Source organism: Wolffia australiana, chromosome 7 (genome assembly GCF_029677425.1).
Source record: "Wolffia australiana isolate 7733 chromosome 7, ASM2967742v1".
Lineage (NCBI taxonomy): Eukaryota > Viridiplantae > Streptophyta > Magnoliopsida > Alismatales > Araceae > Wolffia > Wolffia australiana.
This window is the reverse complement of record NC_135841.1, coordinates 14,655,157-14,661,156: the sequence shown is the minus strand read 5'-3', so window position 1 is coordinate 14,661,156 and position 6,000 is coordinate 14,655,157.

Here is a 6,000-nt window from a genome sequence, read left to right as displayed (position 1 = left end):
AATCGAATCTGACTCTCATAACTTAGTAATACTAATATTAATCCTTAAAATTCTTATTAGTATTTTTACTTGCTCCTAACGTTCTTCTATTCTCTTATTACTATCCTTTTACTTTAGTTTTTCCAAACTAAACCAGAAAATTAACTCCCCTAACTCTCTAGTTAGTTATACTACCTTGTAAATTCTTCTAACATATCTAATTAGTTCTCTTACTAAGTAAATAAACTATATACTGCCACTTATCTTCTTTACTCTTTCCAGTTTTAGAAAAACATATACCTATTATCTGATATTATCTTCTATCAATTCAGTTATTATTCTCTCTACTCCCTAACTACTAATTTCTTCCTACACTTTCTAAACTTATTTCACTGCTATTTCTTATTAACTAGTAACTCAATTATTAAATACATCTCTAAAGGCCAGTCTCTATGGAGACGACCTTACTCTAACTGTACATTTGAGTAAGTTCACATCTTTATTAAAATTTATTTGATTGTAGGCAAATTAAATTACAAACACATTTGAAAATTAACATGCATCAGTGACGGCGGTGGCAACAGAATGAACGACGGTGGTAATGGTGGCGCAGCAGCATGGACGACGATAGTACGGTGTAGGAAGGTGGCAAGTCTGGTGACGGTGGGCCGCGATGAGTGAGCAGCAACAGGCTAATGGTAGTGGGTGGCGGTGCTACGGGTGTTGCGGCGGCGAGCAGGGTGGCACCCGACAACAGTGAGGATGGTATGATGATTTAGCGGTGCAGGCAGGGACGAATGACAATACTTTTGGAGTTCAAGATGCTAACGGCGACATATGTCCTATAGCGTGTATGGTACACTAGAGAGGAGGCAGCAAACATGGGCACTTGGCAGCGGGAATGGGGGCCAGTGACAAAGACGTGAGCAGCGGCGTCTGGGTTTCACAAGGGGGGAGAGGGTGATAACATGCATTTTTAGTACCTTAACTGATAAGCCGAAAATAGGGGTGAAAATTATGGATTTTTAGCCCTTGTCGTTGTGAATTCTAACTTATGCAATAAAATTTATAAAACTCTACTTAACATGTATAGTGATAAGTGTGAGTGTCGTCCAAGGGAAGCAAGTAGGAAGTTCAATGTGATTATCTTTTTGGTGTTTTAATCCTAATTAGAGTGAATTTGGTCTTGAACAAGGATCAAGTCACCCTAATTAGATGAGAATTGAGAAAGGGGGGTAGAAGAGGTGAGAAGAATGGTAGAAATGTGGGCTCTAGATTGAATTAATTGATCCAATTGGATGGATCAAAGAATTCAATTAGAGAGGTTGGTGGGAATTTTTAATTTGGGTTTGGTTGATTTTTGCAAGTTGATAATTCAGAACTAAAATGGGGTAATTGAGTATCCTAAGAATTAAAACTAAATTTTTAGAGTTTTCTTTTGGAATGCAATTGAATGCCCAGGTGAATCCCTCAATTTCTCCTCTCAATCCTAATCAGGGGAATGGGGGCAGTGACAAAGACGTTAGCAGCGTTTGGGTTTCACAAGAGAGGTGATAACATGCATTTTTAGTACCTTAACTGATAAGCCGAAAATAGGGGTGAAAATTATGGATTTTTAGCCCTTGTCGTTGTGAATTCTAACTTATGCAATAAAATTTATAAAACTCTACTTAACATGTATAGTGATAAGTGTGAGTGTCGTCCAAGGGAAGCAAGTAGGAAGTTCAATGTGATTATCTTTTTGGTGTTTTAATCCTAATTAGAGTGAATTTGGTCTTGAACAAGGATCAAGTCACCCTAATTAGATGAGAATTGAGAAAGGGGGGTAGAAGAGGTGAGAAGAATGGTAGAAATGTGGGCTCTAGATTGAATTAATTGATCCAATTGGATGGATCAAAGAATTCAATTAGAGAGGTTAATTTGGAATTTAGGTTAATTTGGGTTTGCAAGTTGATAATTCAGAACTAAAATGGGGTAATTGAGTATCCTAAGAATTAAAACTAAATTTTTAGAGTTTTCTTTTGGAATGCAATTGAATGCCCAGGTGAATCCCTCAATTTCTCCTCTCAATCCTAATCAGGGCTTGTACATGCCCTCAAGCCAAGCGATTTAGAAGTTCAGATCAGAATAGAGATGAAGAAACAAACAACTTAACCTATTTCATTCAAAATGCATAAAAGTTTAAATACAATGAAAGGAAAAAGTACCAAAACTGTTGATCCAGGCTGGGGCTCCTCTGTCTTGCAGCTGTGATAGAGAACCATCAAGAATGAGCTCCCCCTCTCGAAATTTAGCTTTTATACTTAGGTTATATGGTAAAAATCACCATTTTACCCCCGTTTAGTACTTACTATTTATCTATCAATGTAGGCTAGATCTGAATGATCCAACCGTACAGATAGAAAGAGGGGATCAAGACGAACAAATCCATAAAAAAATCCATAAAAAATTCATCTCAATCGGACTTCAGGATCAAAAGTTATTAATAAATCAATTTTAAACCAATTTAATCCATTGGATTTAAAATTGATTTATTTATTAATTTTATTTTTAAACACGCAATGACGTGTCGCTCTCTCATTGGCTGGCGCATTTTGAATCCTCCTTTTTGCAGAAAAGTCCTTAAAAAGCCTGGAATTGCTTTTGGCCTTGCGCCCAAAAGTAATTGCTATATATGCCTGCGCACTCTCTCTCCTCCGATTTCTCCTAAAAACATTAAAAATATATATTAAAAATTGCAATAAAACCCTGTAAATTTTTAAATTGGATCTTTACGCCTGCAGTGGCGACCGAGAGCTGTTTTCAGGGTCTTTTTGCAACAAAAGTTCGCAAAAAGACCCTTGAAAGTTCGAAAATAATAAAAATACTTTTTTCTATTATAAATATACTTTTTTTCCTTGAAATAAATACATTTCCTCTTCAAATAAATCTCAGAAAAATCCTCAAAATTCGTAAAAAATTCTAAAAAATTCTAGAAAATTCACTGATTCATTCCCATGCTGATAAATGTCGAAATAAAATATTAAATATGCCATTTTCATTCAAAAATAATTATTTCGAGCTTCAATAAATCCTTTAAAATTCATAAAATTGACAGAAAATTAGGGAAAAATCAGAAATCACTTGAAAACACTATTTTCATGTAAATATATGATAACAACCCCATTTTAAGCTCTTTAAATGCATAAAATTGTGCTAATAACATGAAATAAAGACAGAAATTAGGGTGTTATCATATACCCCCCTGCTTAGACATTGCTAGTCCCTTAGCAACATCTAAGTATTTTGCCGCATTATCATTTCTTTCATCCTGTAGGTCAGACAACGAGTGTTGGAAGTGTTAAGTGCATCAATCACAAGTCGAGCTAAAACACTAAATGACAATTTGAGCCACGGCCTTTTCAGGAATGTGGGGTTCCTTTCTCCTTTGTTTGAATGTCTAAGTGGATGAGAAGGGAGTGTACTCGTTGCTAGGTATGATGCTATACTCCTAAGGTGAACTCTCTGCACTCATCTGAAAGTGGCCTCACATCTCTCGCAAGCAAGATCACTCTCTCCCTAGGTGGCGGCCATCGAGTACTTGTCTCCCATCAGTATTTTTTCCACCCCAAAAATAGATGCAGCCAATTTCTCCTCCTCTTTAGCACAGAAAATGAAGGTAACAAAAAGGGATATATGGCGTAATTGTTGGGGTTGTGATGCAAGAGATGGGAATAACATGAGGGGACTTGAATAAGTGTGTTAAAAAATATGGTGGATGTATGGTTGATGGAACGTGGTGCTACCTACGACAACCTACTCCCAAGATTTTTAGAAGAAGTGGGGGAGATAGCAGAGATGGAACCAATGTGATGATACAAAGATAAAGAACCATATTACCCTGAATTGAAAGTTAACACCAGAAATTGTGCAAGTCAAACCCCTCTTTTCTCTTTGTCTTCTTCTCCTTCTTCTTGTCTTTTCTTTTCTTTTTTTTTCTTTTTTTTTTAACTTCTTTCTGCTTTTTTTTGTATATCAACGAGGGGAATGACAAAAAATGAAACACTTTCCATGATCTAAATGGTTTTCCAAACATCTTGTCACAACTAGCATGAGTGTTATAACAATCACATTGGTCTAGGGAGAAGAGACAGAAGAATAAGATTTAGATAATGCAGAGTGAATTATGGACAGAAAAAGAGTTGAAGAGGCAGTATCGGAGTAATACCGTGGAAAGGGAGATAGACGTACTTGGGAGATAGGTATATCTTTGGTAGTGGGAGCAAGGTGGTGGAGTCAAGTTATGATGGATATGGCGTGAAGTGTGTGGAACAATGAGGTGGATGGAGATGGTGGATTCTGTGCATAGGACTTGGAGAATGACTGCCCACTATTTTGGAATGAAAGTAGGCTAATGGTGGGACGAAATACATAAGTGGGATCGGCTATTTTGAGCTGATTAGAATGGGGGATCTCAATTCACTCATCACTCTCCTTCGAAGTATAGAGCTTCTACCCTTAGACTTTCCATCATCTAATCACCCACTAGACGACCTCCCCAATTTGACATTGAACCCACATTGCTCAAAATCACTTGTGTTGCACCTCAACATGTTCCTGATCCGCTCTAGGAGCTTAACTTCTCTACACATGTTCCCAAACCATTGGATGAAAATTTCTGATTCATCTAGAGGCATGTTAATTATTGTTATAGGCGGGTTCAATTCATATAATATTTCTCAAAATTAAATGTATAAGTCATAGTTGACCAGTTTAAATGAACTAGCTCCCCCCCTACTAAAACATGCATGGTCCTCAATGCATAACTAAGAAAATAATGAAAATAAAAATTGAGGGAGAGAATGGCAAACAGTGGGAATGGACGTGTGGCTCGCCGTTGAGATGATAGATATAAAATCCTGAATAAGTTGTGTTGCGTCGTACATCATGATTGCTCCAACTTGGTCAACATCCTGATAAAAACACAACAACACAATTGATAGAGGTTGCACATGAAAAACAATATTTGAAGTCTTTAAACATAGAAATTGAAGAGAGAATTCAAGTTGAGGACTTGGGTCCTAAAAGATCAGGTTGTGGACAAATCTTCAAAACCGCTCCCCCTTATGGTAAGGTTGCATCCCTTGATTCCTCCTTCATGTGGGTTCCACCTACTTGGTACAGCTAAAGAAATAGGAAAAAAACATAAAGAAGAACTGGAAAAGGATCCCAGTTCCCATTGGGAAAAGCAGAATAAATCGAACTAAAGATTGTCTCAATCATAAAGCAAAATTCAAAGGACTTTGTATGAGAAACTCAATTCCCATGTGTACATACCTATATTTAAGAATAGGTTTCCTTGTAATTTTGGTCCACAAATGTAAAACATTTAAGAGATCAAATGCAAAGAAAACCTTACTAGAAGATTGCCGTTTCAATTCAAATAAATAATCATGCCAATCTGTAAAAAGAATTTTGCATAAGAAAGGTTCAACCTCAACTTCATCACAATTTTTTTTCATCCTTGTCCTAGGTTGAAATTTAACTAATTCATTTGGCGTACTGCAAAATTCTTTTTCCATTTCTATATCCATCAATACCATCCTCATGGAAGCCTTCAAATTTCTATTTTCCTTCACATGATTTCTGTCATCAAGAAACAACATGTAGATGTTAGAGATTATTTCATCCACTTCTTCCATTGAGATCCTTGACTCCCCAAAATTATCCCTGCACAATTTTCCAAAAGAATCATGTCTTGAAAATTCTTTCATCTCTTCTCCATTCCTATTATATATGGGTTTACATACAATTCCAGTACGCAGTGCTTTTGGAAATGGAATAGGAGGTTGATACTCTTCCAGATGAGGATGGGTGTTTTCAAACTGACCTTCCTCATCTCTTTCCACCGTTTCTCGCATATCATCCTGAAAATTTAACTTAGAAGCATCTGATTGTGATTCCTCATACCCATGTATTTCCTCTTCATAAAAATGTAAATTCAAGATTTCAGAAATCTCCATCTTAATAATTTTGAGATGC